The 23422-nt window shown below is 41.4% G+C and overlaps 1 long non-coding RNA gene across 1 annotated transcript; it reads right to left on the bottom strand.

Moving 5' to 3' along the window:
- Positions 1-2166: 2166 nt before the first annotated feature.
- On the bottom strand, positions 2167-23133 carry LOC102462023 (uncharacterized). The gene is made up of 3 exons (XR_332242.5): positions 22688-23133; positions 6201-6351; positions 2167-4188 (listed from the first exon to the last, which is right to left on the bottom strand). It is a non-coding gene; the product is annotated as an uncharacterized LOC102462023 (long non-coding RNA).
- Between the last annotated feature and the right edge of the window lie 289 nt (positions 23134-23422).

Here is a 23422-nt window from a genome sequence, read left to right as displayed (position 1 = left end):
TCATAAGCATTTATTAGGAAGTGTTATTTAGCCATTAAAATAAATCTAACAATGACCACGAACAGATGTAGTCGCTAAAGACCAATTTATGATTAATGCACATCCAATGTGAGTTTTCAATGACCTGTGGAGGGTTCTGTTATTCTATACATATAAATATTTATAATAGTATATCAAAAGAAATAAGCAGATAAAAAGCATTTATAGCATTTCTTTGTACTGTTTATGTAAACTCATTCCTTAAGCATCTTGAATTTTATTTTTTTTCAAATGGAATTTAGACACATGCCACTTGGAGGCACTCTTATACTGTACTACCCAGTAACTTAAGTTACAAGCATTTCAGATAATAAACAATAATTTTTATTTCATTTTTGTGTTTAATAATGATTTGGGGATGGGTAATTAACACTGGTTTGGGTAGTTAAACTTTGACATCATTCATATTTACTATCTTATAATTTGGGTGGGGGTAAACTTTTTCCTATACTTTCAATAAATCTCACTTAATTCCTTTGTGGAAGGGATGATAAGATATTGTCTACAATGCAAACTTTCAAAGAAGTGAATTAGAATGGATTTCCAGCTGCAACTGATTCACATTAGAAATGTATGGTGTTTTATAATTTCTGATTTTAAATTAAATATTCAGTTTATAATTACATTCTGTACATGTTATGTACAATTATCTTTGGAGAGCAAATAAAAGTGTTTATATTGTATAAAAGTTTCATTTTTTGATTTCATGTTGGATACAGAAGTGTAGGATATATTTCACTATATTTGGAGCTGTACATTTCTCATATATGTGAGAAATTCAAATAATCACTCTAAATCTAAGAGAAAGATGACATTTAGAAACACATGTATGTACTTCAATAGAAGTTTAAGTTTCAAATGTGATGTGGCTAGTACTGTAAACAGTTCAGAAAAGGAAATGTAATCAGGTAAAATGAAATATTTGCCATTGCATACAAGTGCTGTACCCCGATCATTCCATGCAGATCAGTGGTACAGCAGTGATGCAGGAATATCAGAAAATGGAAGGGAGATTGAAGCCGCATGACTGAAGGTAAGTCTACACTAGAGTTTTGTTGAAAAATGGCTGTTTTTCTGACAAAACTTGAGTTATGTCCACACTGCAATTGCATTATTTCGAAAGTAAATCAAAACAACAGAGGGTTTTTTCCAACAGCGGTACTCCTCTTTCTATGAGGATGGATGACTGACCACCTCTCCCTCTTTGTGTTCTCCATAGCTGGACCAGTCGGGACTGAGGGGCAAGCCAAAAACACCTCTCCACTGTGGGATGTGGTTGCAAGAGTTGAGTTCCGCCACCGAAGGAGAGGGTCCTGTTACGGTATCTCTTTGACAGAATTAGGAAGGATGTCTTAAGGACAACTTCCCCGAGAGTTATCTAATAACTCGGCTCATCCGCAAGGGATGGTATATAAGGTAGTGACTCTCAAATCCGTATCTGATCACCGGGAGTGCCAATCTTAAATTTATATGGCGCGCAAATGAAAACTGGAGACTTGGATTTAAACTGGAAACCACAAGACTATATTATTAAAAACAAACAAATTTAACAAGCAGTACCTCAAATGAACAGATGAGGGGGCAGTCCCCTTTTTACACTAATGGACCAGGAGGGGAAGTCCCTCCAGGCCCCTATACCTACACAGAGTCTACGACGATAGACGGTTGATGCGGTGCTAGCGACCTGCGACCTTAGGGCTAGTTGAAAGCCTTCAGGGAGGACAGCTAGGTGTCCCTCGTCGGCTGATCTCGACCTACAATCTGTTGGCTAATTAAAGCCACGGGAGAGGAACAGCCCAGGAGATCCCTCAAAGCACGGATGGAGGACGAAGACGGTCGGTTCACCTTCCGTGAAGTCCTCTGGTCCTCGCTGCCTCTTCTCTGTGCTTCGGTGCAGCCGGATCAGACGATGGAAGCTAGACTCCTTCCTATCTATCCTAACTAAACCTAAAGATAAAACCCTATCTAAACCTGACGAGCCCGACGAACAGACGCGACGACGGCCAACATGCGTGGACCGACGCAGCATGACGTACAAACTCGATGACGGGAGCTATCCTAACTATCACTACCTAACTAAATACCTAACCTAATCAGAGTAGGTCTGACCTTCCGTCAGCCTATCTCTGTAAAAGACTAAAATAGAATAAATTGAGAATGCATGACCTTCCGTCAGCTTCTCTAAAGGAAAAAGATCCTTTACAAGACCTCACTCATTCTAAACCTAGGACAAGGGTATCTAGAACCTTGCACTCTCTCTCTCTCCTAACCTACACCTAAACCCGACGCAGGCAGGTGACCTGACAGAACAGGTAACTGCTGCGTAGCAGAAGCTTTTATACTCAGGGCTCATGAATATGTATGACTGTTCTAGTTTTAAAATGATTGGTCGATAGAAATGCTCTCATAGCGTGGTTCGAATTGATTGGTTGATGGAGGATGCTAATGAATATTCATAAGTTGTTCTAATTCTAACAGGCAGGTGAGTTGCTGTTTTTAAACTCTAAGGGTGTGTCTAGACTACAGGGTTTTGTCAACAAAAGTGGACTTTTGTTGACAAAACTATACCTGCGTCCACACTGCCTTTGAGTTATGTCGACTCAGCAGTTTTGTCGACGTATGTAAACCTCATTCTACGAGGAATAACACCTTTTGTTGACAGAGTTCTGTCGATAGAAGGCATTATTGCATCTGCACTGTCCTTTGTGTCCACACTGTTATGTCGACAAAGCGGCTTGCTTTGTCGACAGAACTGGACGTAGTCTAGACGCTCTTTGTCGACAGAAGCTTTGTCGACAGTATCTGTCGACAAAACTTCTGTTGACAAAACCCTGTAGTCTAGACGTACCCTAACAGTTACCTGTGGATGTGACAGAACTCACATTTCAAATGGATGTCTAAGGAAAGTTCTAAGGTTTCAAAATGGAATTTCAGACTCCATTTTGAGATATTGCAGAACTCCATCATATTTTAAACTTTTATACATATTAAGGAGTGTATTGATTCACATAACACCAGTCCTATACACTGTACAAATATTCACAAAGTGAATTTACATTAAAATAGCTTACATTTGCATTTAATCACTTGATTTTTACTTAAACATAGTCACTTCTGCCTTACAATTCCAAGAATGAGCTTGGGGTTGAGCTCAGTCAGGACAGGAAGGTAGCACAAAGTTCTGCAGTAACTGCAAAATGGCCATGTGGGGCCATTGCATGTCCAGGGGCAGCTCTGGCTCCATGGAACCGAGAGAAAAGTTGTGGCATCCAAAAAAGAGGGGCAACCACAGCACGCACTGTGAGAGCTTTGCTGTCCCTCAAAGAGGTAGGCAAGCACTCAGCAGAATCACAGAAATGGCTGTCCAGGGAGGTCCCTTTAAGTGTGTGTCTCTGCAAGACTCTGGCACCAGCACTCGGAAGCAATTGGTGACCTAAAGTCCTGCCTGAAGTGATTCCAGGTGGCCTTTTATGTGAGAGAGCATCCAATCAGTCTGGATCCACTTTTGAAAAAGGAGATCACTTTTTCGATGTGCTTTTTGAGTGTGGACACTTTTGAAAGAAGTTTTTTTGGAAGATCGCTTCCAAAAAAAACTTCTTTCAAAAGAAGCTTGCAGCTGAGGTGTAGCCTGAGACAAGAGAAGGAAGGAGCAAGAAGCCTGTGAAGCATAAGAAAGAAAAGATAGAGAATGAACGTGAATATTTTGGAACACTATTGCCTCCACTGTTCATTATTTGGGTTTGTGCATATTCCTTCCTGATGGTCACCCAACACTCTTCTCTTTCCCTCACTGTGTTCTTGTCATTTTTCTTTCCTTACCTTCTCCTCTCCTTTTCACTCTTAATCATTTTTTCCTCTCGTCCTTATTTCTCCTTTTACCTTCTATTTTTCTGATTTTTCTCCTTACCCATTTTTCTTTGTCCTTCATTTGTTCTCTTTGCTCCTTATTTTCTTAGTTCTTTTTCTTACTTCTCTGTGATGGGACTAGTTATACTGGAGGTGCTACTTACTGGTTAATTCATCAGCTTTTCCTCATCCTAGTTATTCCAATGGTAGCATTCCACCTTTGAGTAACAAATCTTCCAGCCAGGTTACCAACTGGTAGGGGAGCTTTTGTTTTCCATCTCCACTGGACTCCAAGCTAGGGACCTGCATGAGGCAGAGACAGGAAATACGCCAGTGTGCTACAGGGCTGCCTCCTGGGCCACTTCTTATAACTTATTTCCCAGAACAAAGCATGGTTGAAAGGCTCCCAAATGATTCAACAGAACTTAGAGCAAGGGGTTCCCTAGTCCTAGAAAATGACTAGTTCCTTCTCTGGTCTTGGGATATCTTCAGTTGCTCATATTTCCCCTGCAGCCAGGGCTCCTACTGAATTCTTACATGGTCCCAAGACAGACCTGTCTTACTATCCTGTCTGCCCCCACCCCTCAGTCTGTGCTGTTTGGCTTTCTTTTAAGCTCCTTCTATAGCTGAAGTCAGGTCTTTCAGTGTGACGGGATGGAGTTACCTAGTCCAAAAGTGCTCCTTTACCCGTTCTATGCTAGTGCAGAATTTATACATTCCATCACACTGTCCCATCCTATTACCCCCTCATGCGGAATAACTGGTATTGAGATGTTCTCTGTACAACAGACTAAGAGCTGCAGAAAACGACAGTTCACAGGGGCAAGAATTTTCCTATATTTTCACTTCAGCACTAAGGAGTCTTCTGGTGTGATCTCTGTTACATATTTGAACCAATCAATTCTAAGCGATGAATGGACGTACGACCCAGGCGTTGTCAGGTAAACAGGGTGGCTAGTTTCCCATAGTTTTTAGCTCTTTTTCTGGAGGTATTTTACACACAAAAGAAAAAAGAGGATGTCAGTTAAGATGAGCACATAAAATAAATGGAAGTGAAAGAAACTGAAAAAAGTTAATGGAGAAGGGATTACAAAATATGCTCTAAATGTGAAGTTTGCTCCACATTAGTGAACTATGTATACATGAATTTAAAATAGTATTCCACCATTCACATCAGTTCAGTTAGATTGCTCCTGTGACAATGTCTGTCTTAAGAATGTTCCAGAGTCAAAATCCCAACAGCAATAGGAAAATGGGGCCATTAAACAATGACACTAAATATTTATGTAAGCCCTGCCACTTTTCCATTTTATAGTAATAGCTGAGTGATTCTAGAAAGGGTTGGTATACACATAGCAAACAAGAGGTTAATTCTGATTGGCCAACCTCTTTGTTTAATAATAGAAACAATGGATATCATAGGTTTTTCTCCAAGTTAGAAGTTTTGGTTTAGAAAATTATTCATCCTCTCCTGGGTCACCAAATGAATTATGCTTGTCATTTTACACCCAAACTGGTGCCTGATGTTAATTTGACAAGCCAACTGGTAGAATCCTTAAAATGCTTTCCTGTTAAAGTTACTAGACAGAGTTGAAATTGTGCATTAGGGCATCAATCAAGCAAACCATCTGTTCTAACAGGATTTTTGTGCTTTCAAATTCAAGGGTATTAAAGCAATCTGAATGAAATGCTGATTGTTTTATAAATACTGACAAGGATCAGTATACAGGAAGCTAGCTATTCAGTGTTTCTTAGACACGATAATTGGCAGTAGTCATTTAACTGGTAAGATGTTTCAAAAGATGTTTTGAATAATTATCATTTGATATGATGTGTCAAAGTTTTTTCATTAATTCTGTATCAAACAAACCTTTCTTATGCTTGTAGCTTGATAATTAGTTTTGAGACACACATTATATATGAATCAGCTCCTCCCCATAAATCTAATTGGAGGGTGTAGTTTCCCAAGGCTCGTCTCAACTACCAAATAAGTTCTAGATTAGTTTTATTGGCTCTGACATCTCAAAGTAATTATTTCCTTTAATCCTGACTGTTTTGTACTACTGTCAACACTACCACTGATTTTCTATATACAGTTACATTTTATTGGACTTTGTAAGCAGCTCCTTCACTGATATTGCAAATGGGAAGGAGGAGCATGTGAGAGATCAAAATCTATAATTACAAACTGCTAAATAATTTTAACAAAATACCTATATTTGCTGGTAACTAAATTAGACTCTCTTAAATTTACAAAGCACCAATGATCCAACCATACTTCCAATAGAACCAAAAGTAACGCATCTACCACTCACCTTGAAAGCCAAATGCATCCCATTTACACTGTTACACTCCACTGTCTCTGTACCGGGAGTCCTAGAATTTATAAACATAGGTCTGCATACCAGCACTGTATCTCTGTGTCACACCACTGAGTTTCCCACAGTTGTTTCAAACTTCCAATTTCTGTATTTGGAAAAGATATTTTCTGTTTTATTTATGAAGTCTGATAATATTTCACATAATTTTAATCCTTAATGACCCTTAACCTACTTTTCAAATAGTACATACAAGAAATGTCTCTTTCATGAAATGAAACCACTTCTGGGATGGAAGGCTCCAGCAAAAAGGACAACTTGTTCATAGGAAGTTGTTCAACAATGTGATCAAGTGAAATTTGGGTAAAAGCCACCTAATGAAAAGTGCCACAAATGTTATAATTTTCACTTTGGTATTTAAAGACTCATCTTTATATATTCACATACTAGTAGATTTACCCAGCATTGCTTGGGTCCTTAACTCAAATAAGTGTAGTTTTTCTTTGTTCAAATCATTGTTCTGGGGTGGGGCTAGGGCTGGGGGGTTTAGTATGCATTCTACCGCAGGGAGAGAGGACAACTCCAGCCCTGCCACAGTGCAGCAGCTTGAGGTTAGGTGAAAAGCATTTTTCTGCAGCTGCAGTAGGCACAGCTTGGGGAGGGGAGCATATCCCCCAGCTGGGGAACAGGCAGACACACAGACCAAAAAACAGATAAACTCTCTGAAATAAATAGTAGATAGATGTCCCTTTCTCCATCTCTCCCCCCTGCTGGCCCAATGGGGTTATAGACATCCCGGTCTTCATCCCTGGTGCTTGTTGCCCCCTCTTGTGGTCATTTTGCAGTATAAATTGCATCTTCTGCCAAATCCCTCTCTTTCCATTTTATGAGAAACAAACCAATTCCAGGCACATTCCACTGGTGTGGAACAACCAAATTCCGACCTTGTTTTAAGTTATGATAATAGGAAGCTGCATACCAATTTTGGTGGCCCTTGCTCTTACTGTTAGGAGGAGTTCTTCAACAAACATACTCAGAGATGGACAGACAGACAGATGGATATACATTTTTAAAACATATAGTAAGGTAAAATAAGAGAGAAGAAAAATGGAGAAAGAGAAGATTATCTGACATTATGTGATAGACTTTATAACAGTACAACATTCTATATAGTAGCAATCTTTCTGCGCTGATGATGCCATATATGTTCTCTGAAGAGTTGTTGAACAGACTGTAGTGGAAGAAACAGATCTCCATTCAGTGAGGTCTTATTAACAGCTGGGAACTAAAAGCTGCATTTTCTTTTGCCCTTAAGATAACACAATTGCTGGGATACAACAACATCTTATGCAGTTTATGAAGTAGTGATCAATCACTGATTGACAATTCTAATTAGCAACTCCACGAGGTGAAACATAAGAGAATTTTATAGCAACTTTCTGTTGCCTTTAAAAATCTCCACTGCCATCCTGTGTGAAATAGAGGGTATTTTATAGACCATTCGATACCCACTGCTGCCAATTATGTTTGTTTATACTGAAGAGTTTTATTGGAATAGTAGCACATCACTTTTGGATGTATACATTCATAATCTCTCAGGCTATGTCTAGACTGCAGGTTTCTTTCAGAAGAAGCTTTTCGAAAAGAGATTGTTTAAAAAAACATTTTCCGAAAGAGAGCATCTACACAGCAAAAGCGCATTGAAAAAGCAATCTGCTTTTTCGAAAAGGTAGCGGCCACACTGAATGAATGCTATCTCGCATGTAAGTTGTGATTACTATGGATCAAGTGGCCACCAGGGCACCTGTGCTTTTTCCTCTTCTTTCGAAAGAACTCCCTCTTCCCCGACCACACACATCTTTTTCCAAAAGAGCGCTTTCGGGAAAAGGCTTCCTCCTCATAGAAAGAGGTTTACCAATGTTGGAAAAACTGCTCTGTTCTTTTGATTTTTTTGTTGAAAGAACATGATTGCAGTGTAGATGTAAATGACGGTTTCAGAAAAATTGCCATTTTTCAAAAAAAACTCTGTCGTGTAGACATAGGCTTAGTGATCTCTCCCAAGACTTTGGTGTTTTTACACTTAATTCGTTAATGGTATTTCAGATTGGCACAGATGGAATATTTTTATTATTATTCATTATTACTATTATATTCAAAACTTAGTATGTTGCAGGTTGCCAAAGCTGCTCCTCATTCTGGCACTCCAAGTGCAGAAGGTGGGAGCCCGCAAAAGACCTTAAAAATACTTTGCCTCTCTCCATAGGCTTCTGCTTAAAAGCTTCCCAAGATCACAGATTTCCTGGCCTAGAGAGATAGGCTGCCACCACCAAGTGAAAAAACTCTCTTTTCTTGAGCCCAGAAAGAAGCACTTAGAACTTCTTCCAGAGGGGTACCCAAAGTTCTTCTAACAGAAGAGATCTTGAATAAAAACTGATAAACTAATCTCTGATAGCTGACCTCTCAGTCTTAGGCAGACCTCCTATCACCTTCCAGGATGCAAGAATCAAGTCCCCTTAAAAAGTGATTTTATTAAACAAAACAAAAAGATTTACTTGATAAAGCATATTTGTTTTCTAGGTGTCGTAAAGAAATTGAGAAAAGAACAATTAAAAAATGCCCCGAGAAAATTCCAGCCCTGAGAAACAGCATTATAGAGGGGGGAGCGCACATGGACTTAGCACGGAGAACTCTAACCAAACAACAGAACAAAGAATATAACTTGATTGTGTCTATATGGACATTTCCCTATCCACTCATGATCTATTCTTCAAGGTCAAGTCCATTTCCATGCCCAGTATTCTTCGTAGGTATGTTCATCCTGCCTGGTTCAATTCATCTTGCTCCCCCAGCTTCTGCATCAAAACTCAGGGCTGGCTTTACCATGAGGAGAACTGAGGCAGCCGCCTCAGATGCCAGACTGTGAGGGTGCACCATTAGGACCCAGGGTGTAGAAAATTGTGTCTGCTGCCTGTGCATATGTATTCTCTCTGCTCTAGATGCACAGAGATGGCGGAGTGCTATGCTGGAGGAAGGAGGGCACAACAGGCAGGCAGGCAAAAGGTGGCATGGGGGCATCATTTGAGCTCCCCGCCTCAAAAGTGCCAAAATTTTGTGGGCCGGCCCTGTCAAAACTCACACAAAAAAAGAACAGCAGACAAATATATCTTCCAATTGAAATCTCAACACCTTCTCCCATTGGCTTTCCTGGCTCCCTGCCAACACCTTGTAGCCACCTGATTTTAACCCTTTTAGTCACCGAATGCTGGGCTGTTCAGAAAAGGCCAGTACTCTTGCATCACACAGGTATGTTTAGAGGTAAGTTTTCCTCCTCACAAACACACACACCCTGCCCCCACAAAAGTGATGACTAATGGAATAAACTAATCAAAAGACAAATAACATATCTTTAAAAATAAGGTGCTAGGTTACTAAATCGTGATGAAATATGTTTTGTTTGTTGTTGAAAACATGCTAGAAAATGGTGTTCATTTCCCCCATAATTTGAGATGTGAAAAGAAATCTCTAACTAGGTTTTTTTTCTTTGGGAAATTTCTTCAAAAAACACCAACCACAAACAGAATAATATTTATACAGCATATGACTCCATTAAACCACATTATTGTTGAAAAGAGGTACATCAGGAAGCCAGATGTAAAATATAAGAAATAATAAGCTTTCCTCTTATTTCCTGGATTTCTGTTATGGACTGAATTTTGTTTCTCAATATTTCTCTTAGAAAACTAGGCTTTCCATCATACAGAAGGTGATAAATTACTGAGAAGAAACAGTATCTTTTCTTGTCATGGATGTGGACTGTAGCAGAGATCTGGTTTCCCTTGTGCTCTCAAAGCAAAAGACAGTATGTAAAATAACATTATACTTGTTTCTAAAAATCTCAATACAGCAGATTAAGCTTAAATGTTTCCTTTGACACATTGTAAATTAACAAATGAACATTTTCAAAACTAAATTTAAAGATGATGCATCAGCAAAAATTTTGTAATATCACCCACACAAAAAATAAACCTGGTAAAATACAATTAAGAAGGCTGATGTTATATTCTCTTGAAGTATTAGACATCAGCAGAAAGAATTCAGAGTACAGCAGGGCAGCAACAACTAAGTGTGATTCATTATTAAAATTATGCTTTTTTATTTTATGAAATATTTGTCATATCAAATGCTTCATTGTTCCATAAAGCATTTCTTTTATTTTTCTCCATTAGGAGTTGTAAGAACAGTGTATCATTCCCAAAGTATGAGGATTTTTGTTGTAAGCATAAATTAACTCATCAAGATTTAGCACTATTATACATTGGCTGCTGAAACCCTTAAAGTTGAACCATCATCCTTCTTCAATATTAACCTTACTGGATCTCACAAAGTCAATAATAACTTTACTGGGAGGAAGTATTATATTTTACTTAGAATGGAAGGCACCTGAAGTACTGTTGGCATGAAACTTATTTTAGTGTATGTCTATTCTGCCACCCTAGTTCAAACTAGGGTGGCTAATGTAGGCATTCAAACTTGCAAACGAAGCCCAGGATTTAAATATCCTGGGCTTCATTTGCATGTTCCCGGGCGCCGCCATTTTTAAATGCCCTGTAGTTCGAACTACTTGCCCACGGCTACATGCGGTACAGACTAGGTAGTTCGAATTAAAGCGCCTAATTCGAACTACCGTTATTCTTCCTGCAAGGAGGTTTAACGGTAGTTCAAATTAGGCGCTTTAATTCGAACTACCTAGTCTGTGCCATGTGTAGCCATAGACAGGTAGTTTGAACCACGGGGAATTTAAAAATGGCAGCGCCTGGGAACATGCAAATGAAGCCCGGGATATTTAAATCCCAGGCTTCGTTTGCAAGTTCGAATGCCTACATTAGCCACCCTAGTTCGAACTAGGATGGCAGTGTAGACATACCCTCAGAGGTTATCTTTCAAAATATTAGAAATTTTTTCTAAACTGCTTATAAGCAAAATGTCATCCTTATTCTCTCTCTTGGAAAATTAGTCAGGATGCAGTAAAATATTTTTTTAACTCAGAAAGAAGAGTTTGCATTCTGTTGCATTACTGAAAGCAAACGTAAAAATGCAAAGGAAGTTTAAGTGTCACAATCCTTCTGCCAGTAACCTTCCATGAGTTACATCGTTTCTTTGGCTTCAGCATTCTTCTCAGGGTCATTTTCTTTCTGTTTCCAAGACACCTCCCACCTCTCTGTCTCTGGGACTATGTCTCAGTCAGCTGCCAGGCTTGTCTCCATTTGTGCTGCCAGATGCTCTACATATCATCTACTAACTAGGCATCTCTCTCCTTCTCTGCTGCAAACTTTCTTCTCTTTTGATATGTTGCCACATTTCCTTCTGTCTCTCTCTCATTTACTAGCAATTCTTCTTTTCACCTGCCTGTACAACTTTTTTGTCTTTATATCTTTTTTCCTGTTCCTACCTTCCTTCAGCAACAGTAAACACACTTTTCACCTTCTTATGCAACTCATACAGACATTGTCCTCGTGAGCTATCAAAATAATCTCATCTTCCAGTATCCCAAATTCTAGCAGCAACCAACACATTTATTTTCTATGTGCTACAAAAACTCAGGTGTGATATGCTGTTATTTTCAAAGGAGTTGGATGACATGGTAACACCTTGCTTTGTGTTGAAAACCTTTATGCAGACTATTAACTAGTAAACAGGATTTGTTCAAGATCAGAAAATGCCTTCCTAGGAAGGAGAAGATCTAGTAAAGTGTGTTTTACATGGCAAGTGTCCATTTTCCAAAATAGCAAAACATATTCAAACAGGCAATCTTCTATTCTGCAGGGGCTGGAAGAATTTTAAAATTCTTTATTTAGTTTTAGTCTTATTTATTTAGTTTTAGGACAAGTAAATGCTAGAGACTAACAAAACCCCAGCCAAAGGTAACTAGGGTTGCCAGGTGTCCGGTTTTCGCCCGGACAATCTGGTATTTGCGGCCCCTGTCCAGTAAAAAAACAGAAAATACCAGAAATGTATTTTCATGGAAAATGTCCGATATTTTATGTTTCTTGGATGGAAGACCACTTGGGACATTCTTCCCCTGCCACGTCTGGTGGGAGCAGGAGGAGCATGCATGGGGATTTAAAGTCGCAGTGACTTTTTTTGTTCACGGTTGTGGGTTTTTTTGCTCAACAACTTTGGTCCTCCCCACCTTTTATTTTGTTTGCTCAACCAATTTTTTTCCCTGCCATGTTCAGTATTTTTTGTGAAAGTATCTGGCAACCCTATAAATCCCCTTTTGAAACTGCACCATGACTTTGATTACAACATGGATCTCCACTGAATATTTTGTATTTGTGCTATTCTCAGTTTATATCAGTGAGGGTATGTCTACACTTGCAGACTATTTTGGAATAGGGCTGCAAATGTAGGCATTCGGAATTGCAAATCAAGGCCGGGATTTAAATATCCCGTGCTTGAGTTGCATCTTCCCGGCATGGCCAGAATAACTGCCTGCGTCTACACACAGCAGTGAAACGGGCGTTCGAAATAAAGCCCTATTTCAAACTAGCTGTTAAACCTCATTGCAGAAGGAATAACAGGTAGTTCAGACTAGGGCTTTATTTCAAATGCCCGTTTCACTGCCGCGTGTAGATGCGGGCAGTTATTCCGGATTTGTAAATTTAAAAAATGGCGCCCAGCCGGGAAGATGCAAATCAAGCGTGGGATATTTAAATCCCGGCCTTGATTTGCAATTCTGAATCCCTACATTTGCAGCCCTATTCCAAAATAGGCGGCAAGTGTAGACATACCCTTAGAGATCAATGAACACAATACACGACAGAGTTTTGCAGTGCAGATTAGAGAACAGAATTTTGCCCCAGTTTTGTAATGGGAATAGTCAATCAATGTTCCCTTGATTATATAAACTGGAAAAAGAGAGCTCCAGGATACAATTTTAAGGAGGAAAAAAAAGTGTCAGTGTTCTGTGAAGTAATCATAATCCAAAATAAATCCAGATGCCATAATAAAAAAAAAATCAGAGGTTTTAACTTTGAAGCACAAGTAATGAGTTCTATGACTAGACTAAGGTGACTACTTTTCCTGTAATATAAATGATATCCCTTATTCTTTACTTAATAACTTGAAACGTGTATCCAAAAAGGTATCAAACTTTTGATCGTACAAAGGATAACATAGGTTCACACACTCATATACTTTTCTACCATTTTCTGCTTTGTTGGTTTGTCCCATATTTTTGATGCTGTTCTTTGATTTCTTAAAAGGTTAGAAGGTTTTCCCAAGTAGTAGGAACCTTAGATACTTTGTGAACCAAATATTAGAATACTAATCCAATACAATAAGATTTTGCATTTACTTTGATATGGGATATATTGTCCTTCCAGTTACTTTTGCGTTAAGAATCAGAGTTTAATTTCTCCATTTTACAAATTATGGAATAGAAATATAAAAAAAAGTGAAGTGATTAGCTCAAGGTCAATTAACAAGTCAGCAGTGAAGGGCAGCTCCCATTGCAGAGTACTATCCAATCAACTATGCTGCCTCTTAATCATAATGCTTTTAAAATATATTAAAATAAAGATAAATAGCAAAGACATCAGGGAGCAACTCTTCCTGATTCTTCTACTAGTTTGAAATGCAAGCAAGAGTTGACCTGTGCCACCTCGTCTGATCTTAGACCAGTTATCAGAAAGCACCTCCCTCAAGAGGCCAAGCTATCTCAAATCAATGTCTATAGATAAAAGCTTTTCCCATAAACTGTCTCAATTAATTAAATCAAATGCAGATTTTAAATTGATGAAGACAGTGAAATAAGTTGTTTCTTAATCTTGGTGTACTTATCAATAACACAGGGTATTACAAGGAGATGAGCTGTCACAGTAAAAGCTTCATTAACGTCATTGTCTCATCCATATTCACTGTACAATTCTGGCTAAGAGGGAGAGGGGAGGGGAAGAAGTTGTCCTGAGAGCACTCCCTTTGCACACAGGAGAAGGCCTTTCTGCCTTGTATGCCTGCACCTAGCTCTGACAGTCTGGAGTCATAGGGTACGTCTAGACTACCGCGTTTTGTCGACGGAAGTTTTGTCGACAGATACTGTCGACAAAACTTCTGTCGACAAAGAGCGTCCAGACACATTGAGTTCTGTCGACAAAGCAAGCTGCTTTGTCGACAAAACTCCGTAGTCTGGACGCAGCGTTACAGGCAATAACACCTTCTGTCGACAGAGTTCTGTCGACAGAAAGTGTTATGCCTCGTAAAATGAGGTATACCAGCGTCGACAAAACCGCGGAGTTCTGTCGACGTTATGTCGACAGAACTCCGCGGTAGTGTAGACGCTGGTATAGTTTTGTCGACAAAAGTCCACTTTTGTCGACAAAACTAGATAGTCTAGACACACCCATAGACTTTTATCTTCACAACTCCTCTCTGCTCCTTTTAGAAGTGACCTGTATCCCCAATGGGCACTAGGGGCATGTCTATGCTACAGACCTCTCTGGAGGCTGATCTTCTAGCATTCAATTTAGGGATCTACTGTAGACTTCTAAATTGAATGCTAAGGGCAGCCCCCCTCCAGTGTCTGTGAGCAGCGAGGGAAGCTGACGGGAGTATGTACTCCGATCTGCCTCCTGCAGTGTAGATGCCATGGCAGCTCGGCTTAAGGTAAACTGAATCCAGCTATGCATTTGCATAGTTGGATGGTGTACCTTAAGCCGACCTGCCTGGTCTAATATAGACCAGGCCTAGGAGGGACCATGGTTGGGGAAGTGAGGACAGTGTGCAAAGGTGGCCCAGGCTTCTTTTTAACTCCTCCTGCATTCCCCATAGCATTCAAACACAATGTAGCCATATAAAAGGGAGAAGTCCTGAAGACCCTTGCTATTATCTTGCCTGGGTGCTGTGGAGCTCTCTAAAGTAGAAAACTAAACTATAAAGTTATAATCCTAAGGTAGAAATCTTTCACCTCAGCAAGGTGCAAGACTGAATTTAGCTGCTATTTTCTGGTGGCTCCACCCTAGCCAAGTGGCTGAGCCAAACAAAGCAAGAATAAAAACAAAACAAACCCCACACAGCTGATCAATTAATGGAGAGGGAAAGACATAAAACAAAAGAGTGCATAAAACAAAAACCAAAGAAACAGCAGAATAACACAGCAGCCTGACACTCCAGCAGAATAACACAGCAGTCTGACACACCTTGGTAGAATGTATCTAGGACAATTGCCCTGCTTATGCATCCCTCAACCAGCCCTGGCAAGGGCAGAGAGGTGCCTTGGAGCCATTCCATTCTGCTTAGGGTGTTTGCAACTGAAAAACTGTTTCACAGCAGTCCTGCAATTGCCAGAGGAGCCTCTACAGGGGAGAGGCAGGTTTTATCTCTAAACTACATTTCCCTCTACCTGTTCTGTGGCTTTTAGAACAAAAAAGCCCATGGAAATAGCTTAGGATTCTACTTTTGTCACATTCTAGGGTACTGGTGTGGCATATTTGCACTCCATCCCTTTGGATGTGGGTACCCAGGAGTGTGGACACCGCCTAGTCGGTTGCTGGGTCATCGGCAATCTCTTTTAGTTGGTGAAAACCAACTTTCAGTCTTGGGAAGTACAGCCTAGTGGCTATCAGTAATAGCCATTAACTCGGAGTAGCACATTACCTTAAGAGTAGCACAGCCCAATGGCCAGAGGCAACAGACACTAGCCCTTAACTCAGGGCAACAGTCTAATAACCAGAGTTAGTGAAAGGGGGATGGCCCATAGTTCAGGGCAGTGAGGCCTAGCGGCCAGAGTCAATTGGGGGTAGCCCTCTAACTCAGGGCAACAGAGTCTAATGACCAAAGTCAGTAAAAGGAGAACATTTAACTCAGGGCAGCATCAAAAAGTTGGGGGCAAAAGCCCCAGTAGGGGGATCCAGGCCCAACCTACTCTACCCGGTCCTGACCCCAGGGCCTTGTGAGGGGCAGAGCATTCTGTCACTTGCTCAGTGGGGAATCCGGCTGGAACACGCTGAGCTCCCCTGGGTGGGAGATACCACTCCAGCATCCTCCCTGGGTCACTTCCTACTGGTGCTAGTGGGGTGATATCCCATGTAGTTTCTGCATCCTCTGGTTCCCCTGCAGCTGCATTTCCCTGGGACTCCTCTGGTGCTGGCTGCTCACAGCGATCTCCAGGGTTACTGGCTTCTGTCATCTGGATCTCTGTCTGGTGCAGCTCTGGAGCTCCTGCCAGAGATCCTTCTCCCTCAGTGGCCAGCCCATAAAGCTCTCTTTTATGCTTCTCAAGCATTTGGGGCTTGCCCAGTGTGGGTGGAGGGGTTCACTTCCTCCACCCACAGGGTTTTAACCCCATCTGGTTCAGTGTGGGATATGCATGACCCCATCACAGGTACAATTCAGTCTAAGGAACAGCATTCCCTCAAATGTTTTCCATCCATATGCAGAATGAATTTAATTCTGCACCCACATTCAGGTAATGTGTGGATGTGCACCATCAGAAGAAACATAAAATCTAGATATTATATATTTAAGAAGTTATAATAGGGATAATTATTCCTGACAAGACAGGTGAGACATTTTAGAACAGACTATTCAAAGAATAAAATTTAAGTGTAAGAAAGAAATAAAAATTAACAACAGCAATATTGGGAGGTATGTGTGAAAGACTATGTGTGTGGAGAGAGAGAGAGACAGACTTTAAGTACACTGTACTTTTAAGTTGATTGCCACGTGTAAGCGGGGGAATGGTCCCACTATTGTGGGGAACTTTTCTGGCTTCTATACTACCCCAGTGAAATGGACCAGCGAAAGGATCTGAGTCCCCGCTCCCACTTCCTTTACCCCACGGCCTCCCTGATCTTGAGGGCTCCCCCTCCACTCTCCTGAGTAGCAGAGTCCTCAAAACCCCAACAAGGCTGGGCCCAGGTTTCCTGGGGCTTAATCCCCGACCTTGTAGTCACTAGGGGCAGGAGTTAGGGTGTCCCGACTCCGAGGTGCTCTCTTCACACTGCATGCTTTCTTGGCCCAGTGATCATTTCATAAGGTTCAAAGCAAATACAATTTATTTGTATAAATTGATTAAATCAACTGATTAAAGAGGAATCAGTGAGGAATCTGGCCGAAACACACCAAAGCTGTGTCTACACTGACATGAATTTCCGGAACTGCTTAAAACGGAATACTATTCCGTTTTCAGTTTTTCCGGAAAAGGAGCATCTACATTGGCATGCTGCTTTTCCGGAAAAGCCCTTTGTCTAGAAAAGCGTCTGTGGCCAATGTAGATGCGCTTTTCCGGAAAAGAGCCCCGATCGCCATTTTTGCGATCGGAACTTTTTTCCAGAAAAGACTACTGGGCTGTCTACACTGGCCCTTTTCTGGAACAGTGTTCCGGAATAAGGACTTATGCCCGAGCGGGAGCAGAATAGTTATTCTGGAATAGCAGCTGATTTTGTACAGTAGAGCGTCGTTGCTTTTCCGGAAATTCAAGGGCCAGTGTAGACAGCTCGCAGATTATTCCAGAAAAGCGGCTGATTTTCCGGAATAAGTGTCCCCGTGTAGATACAGCCCAAGTGTACCTGAGTGGAAGAGGCTGCTCCTGCACCCTCCCTGGTCACTTCTGCAGGGTTCTCCCTGGGTTCTGTGTGTGTGGGGGGGGGTTGTCTCATGTAGCAGCTGGGTCTCCTGGTGACCCAGCAGTGGCTTCCCCCCTTGGGCTCCACTAGGCCCATGTGGCACCAGTCTTCTGGACCTTCACTTCCCCCTATCAGGGTCACTGACTATAGCAGCTCCGAAGCTCTGGGTAGAGGTCCTTTCCCAATGCTGGTCATCCCAGACTGAGCTGCTCTGTTGCCTTTTATGCTGCCCCAGCACTTGGAGCATGCCCGGTCTGTATGAAAGAGTGGGACTTCCTCAGCCCACAGAGTTTTTATCCCTCCTGTTCTAGTGTGGGGTATGCACACCCCGTCACACACACTTTTAGATACTTGAAAATCGCTATGATGTCCCCTCTCAGTCTTTTCTAAATTAAACAAGCCCAATTTTTTCAGTCTTCCCTCATAGGTCATGCTTTCTAGACCTTTAGTCATTTTTGTTGCTCTTCTCTGGACCTTCTCCAATTTCTTCACATCTTTCTTGAAATGTGGTGCCCAGATCTGGACACAATACTCCAGTTGAAGCCTAATCAACACAGAGTAGAACGGAAGAATGACTTCCTGCATCTTGCTCACAGCACTCCTGTTAATGCATCCCGGAATCATGTTTGTTGTTTGTGGTTTATTTGAAGCAGTGTCACACTGTTGACTCATGTTTAACTTGTGGTCCACTAGGATCCCTTAATCCATGGGTTCCCAAACTGGGGGATCTGACCCCCTGGGGGGGGGCATAAAGAAATTCCAGGGGGGGGGGCATGAGGTGACCTAGCCACAAATCCCTGGTCAATCTCACCCCAAGTTTTGCTGCTATTTTTTTGGGAGGGGGGCATGAGGGTTTCTCAAAAATAAAAAAGGGGGCTTGATGCCGAAAAGTTTGGGAACCACTGCAGCAGTACCCCTTCCTAGACAATCATTTCCCATTCTGTATGCATGAAACTGATTGTTCCTTCCTAAGATGATGACTTTGTATTTGTCCTTATTAAACTTCATCCTGTTTACCTCAGACCATTTGTCTAGTTTGTCCAGATCATTTTGAATTTTGACCATATCCTCCAAAGCACTTGCAAACACGCTCCCAGCTTGATATCATCTGCAAACATAAAAATCGTACTCTCTGTGCCATTATCTACATAATTGATGAAGATATTGAACAGAACTGGTCCCAAAACAGACCCTTGAGGAAACTCACTTGTTATGCCCTTCCAGCATGATTGTGAACTGTTAATAATTACTCTCTGAGAATGGTTATCATGTCTGTTACACACCCACCTTATAGTAGCCCCACTTAGTTTTTCTTTCCCCAGTTTATTGATAAGAAGGTAATGTGAGACCGTGTCAAATGCCTTGCTAAAGTCTAGGTATACAGTATCCACCACTTCTCCCTTATCAACAAGGCTTCATATCCTATCAAAGAAAGCTATTAGATTGGTTTGACATGATTTGTTCTTTACAAATCCATGCTGGCTGTTACCTATCACCTTAACATTTTCCAGATGTTTGCAGATAAATGTCTTAATTACTTGCTCCATTATCTTCGCTGGCATAGAAGTTAAAATGACTGGTCTGTAGTTTCCTGGGTTGTTGTTATTTCTCTTTTTATAGATGGGCATTATATTTGCCCTTTTCCAGTCTGCTGGTATTTTTCCCAGCTTCCATGATTTTTCAAAGATGATCGCTAAAGGTTCAGATACTGCCTTTATCAACCCCTTGAGCATTCCAGGAAGAGGAGGAGGATGGGAATCCACAGAACTAGTGAAACTACTAATGTACCTAGCTTGACTCATTTGCACTTTTGTTTTGATTTCTTAACACACGCTGTTTTATTATTTTTTTATGTTTTGATGCCATGTGCTTTGATGTTCACGTGTCCACATTGTAATTTGTTATTTATATGAATGTTTAAAATAAAATGTTCAATTTGTCTGAGTGGATTTTATTACGTTAGCAGATTTTATTAAATTTTATTAAACTGGAACTTCATCTCAGTAACTCCTGAGCTGTGTATTGAGGTACATGAACAGTTTCTAGATAATGAATAACAAAAGTTATAATATTTAATAACTATAATGCAGAAACTTCACATTTAAATACATGCATAGTATTTTATAAATTGTATAATAAAGTTGCATAAAATAATCTTTGCAATCTGCCCCAACTATAGAAATTGTGTGAGGGAGGAAGGGAGGACAATTACAAATATTATGTCATTCCCCCTCATCTGTGGCACCAAGCAAACCAATTAACTGGGAACACAAAGCACCTCTGATTTCTGGTAGGTATGTGGACCCAGTCCAAGCAGCAGAGGTACTTTTATGAGTTGTGTCTGTAATTGCAGAAATCTCACGTCTTGGGTCAACATCCGGAGAAATGGCTCACCCCTGATTTCACAGACTTTTTGCAGAGCACTGCAGGCCACAATAATGCAGATGGCATTAAAAACACTGGCATCCAAACAGTTTGAAGGCAATGCTGTCTGGATTTCAATCTGCTAAACATACATTCCACCACCATCCTTCAGCTTCTCAGCATGTAATGGAAATTTTTATTGGCAAGGCTTCTGAAATCAGGATACAATTTCATAAGCCACAGCAAAAGAGTGTACCTGGGGCCCATAAAATAACAGTGGAGCTAGTGGTTCCATTTATAATATAATTTGGTGGAAACAATGTATCAACTTATCCCTGAAAGTAAAATCTTGATCTTCAGCAAACGTTGCCAATATATCCCATGCTAGAATCCATGAATCTGTCTCCGAGGTTTCCCCTGGCCCACATAATGATGAAGTAGTAGTTGGGATACTCATGTGTTCCTTCTGGAGTAAAAACTATGGGCACATGGATCCTAAGGTGTGACTACACAGCACCCTAAGCTCGAAATATGATATGCAATTTGTACTAGCTTATTTTGAAATTTGGCACACTTACACAGCCCAAACTTTGATACAACATGCTATTTCAAGCCATCCCTTATCATTCGTGCAATGAGGTTTTCTGGGATGGCGAAATAGCATACCTGTTCTTTTGCAAATTTTTTTTAAATAAAGGGCGGCTTGTGTAGACTTGGGGTAGCTATTTCGGGATACCTCTGTGCAGTATAGATGTATTCCTCATGATAGTCCTACCACTGTTTGGGAAGCCCTTTCAGTAATTATTGCTGGAACATTAGTAATGCCCACTACCTTATTGCTGGAACTGTAGTAATGCCCACTATTGCTACCACCACAGTCTCCAGAACAGACTTGCCAACACCAAGATGGTGTCTGGGATTGGCAGCTTACAGATGGCTATAAGTGACCCACTTCTGGACCATAATGGCTTCCTTCATGCAAGTGTTCTGGAGATGGACTATCATGTCAAGCTGATCATACAGTTCCAGAAATGTCTGCTTTTCAGTTCTGGAGTCATAGTTGTTTATCCCAAGTCTACATGATGATGTAATCCCACCAGTTCATGCTTCTGGGCCTACTCCAGAAGCATTAGTCTACCTATAGGAAATTTGTGTTTATGGCAGTGGACATGAGAAGCATCATTTGGGTTGTGGTTGCTGTCAGTACCCTCTTTGAAATATGTCTTTGAAAGGACATATGCCACTGCCAAAATAGTCACCATACTCTCAACAATGCTCTGCTTGATTTCTGAAGTAAGAGTGAAAACACAAGCAAGGGAAGTTGTTCCACTGGTATTGGATTCACTTTGCTGACTCCAAGTCCAGGGAGTATGCAGTCCTAAAAAGGGATCCACTGGATGTGTTCGGGACTAAGAGTACTTCTTGTCATGTGCTGCAGAATGGACAGACAAGTTCTACCATAATACCTAATGAAACAAACTCTATAGCTAGCAAGAACACTAAGACCCATGAGATACATCCCAAGAACCAACATCTGACTTGCTATTGGCACAAAGCTCACACAGAAATTCAGTGTGGACTCAAGTATAAGATTAGAGTGAATGGATGTGCAGGCACAGGGCCCACAGACCAGAATTTACTATGCAGTGGACATATACCCATCATTACCTGGAGCTAGTCTAGTTATTTTGTTTTATTTTGGAAAAAACATCATCATTAATCATCATTACTTGCATAATAGTAAAGATGCTTGGTCAGTTAACATAAAATCCAAACTTATAGCTATATAAGAATCTTCTAGTACCGACTGATGACTGAAAAATGGCAAATCCAAAGAGTTTTGAGAATATGTGTATTTTTCAGTTCACTTCGCTGTGAATTTCCAAAGAGCTACACCTTACAACTAACTGGAAACTAAGCCAGAGCAGTACTTGACCACTTGTTTATTAATGGGAGATATCTTTCTATTAGTATATACAGCATACTAACACTTTCGCAATTGTGAAGGCTACATGAGCTGGAGCTCCACTGGTATAAAAATGAAGACTGCTGGAGAGGACTTCATGATTTGTAAACTAGCTCCTTCCTCCCTGGATCCATAACAGATTTAATTTTGTACCCTACAGGGCATGCTGCCAAGCTAATTTGTTTTCCCTAATTGTGAGGGAATAGGTGAAATATGTTCTATGCTGCTTGTAAAGGGAGGGGGGGTGGAGGACACCCACCCCCTCCCTAGTCCCGAACGCTTTGTGGGGTAGGGCTTGCCTGCATTCACTCCACGGAGGGGCTCCCCACTACCTCTTTCCCCTTTACTCTCGGCCAATAGGGCGTAGTAAGGTTCCCTTATGCCAGGGTCACCCCCGTTATGGCTGGAACCCTCCTACTTAGACCCTGGGGCGTTCCACCTGCCCGGTCCCCGCGGTCCACCCAGTCCAGCTCCCTCTGGTCTGGGGGACCCACCTCCGGCAGGTTCCCCACCCTGGGGTCCCATGTCACCTGTTGGCTCCTCGGCAGTTGGGGTGGGGCCAGCTCAGGTGCGAGTTCTACCCAGCCGTCCTCGGTTCGCTCCTCTGGGCGTTGGAAGGTCGTCCGGACGCTCCTGGGCCCATCTGCTGCGGACACCCCCAGCGGGGTTCGTCGGCAGCCCCCGAGACCTCCGCGCCCCCTCCTCAACGTCTCCTGCCCAGGCCTTCCGCCGGCGGCCGCTGTCTTCCGCCCGCGGGTCGGTTTCCCCCTCAAGTGTGCCGGCGCCGCATTCAAAAGCGGACACCGGCTTCCTGCGCATGCGCGGCAATACAGCCGGCGCTCCTCCGGCTTTCCGCTTGCGGTGAGAGCTGCTGGCGCTAGTGACGGGGCCGGCCCGTCACACTGCTAGTTATTTAGAGTTTTTGAGGGTATATTGATTCAAATTGGAAGGAAGGTTATGAGAATAGTCTGCCATATAGCTGTGTAAATTCAGTATCCAGAGCACAGGAGAAGCATTCCCTTTTCAATGGATGAGTGTATAAATCTTAATAAATTTATAATTTCACACAATGAAAAATTTTGACATAAGATATTTAGCATTAAATTCTCATGAACAATGAGACCCCTTTACATCATAATGGCAATGTAAAGAAGCCTTAATGTGGATTTAAATGTAATTTGCTGCCATTTTAAGACCTATTTTCACCACCATAAAAGGACGTTAGTATAAATAAGACACAGTCCCAGAGGTTTCTAATATATGTG

The sequence above is a fragment of the Pelodiscus sinensis genome, chromosome 7 (assembly GCF_052426305.1).
Source record: "Pelodiscus sinensis isolate ZL-2025 chromosome 7, ASM5242630v1, whole genome shotgun sequence".
NCBI lineage: Eukaryota > Metazoa > Chordata > Testudines > Trionychidae > Pelodiscus > Pelodiscus sinensis.
This window is presented reverse-complemented; position numbering and strand designations above follow the sequence as displayed.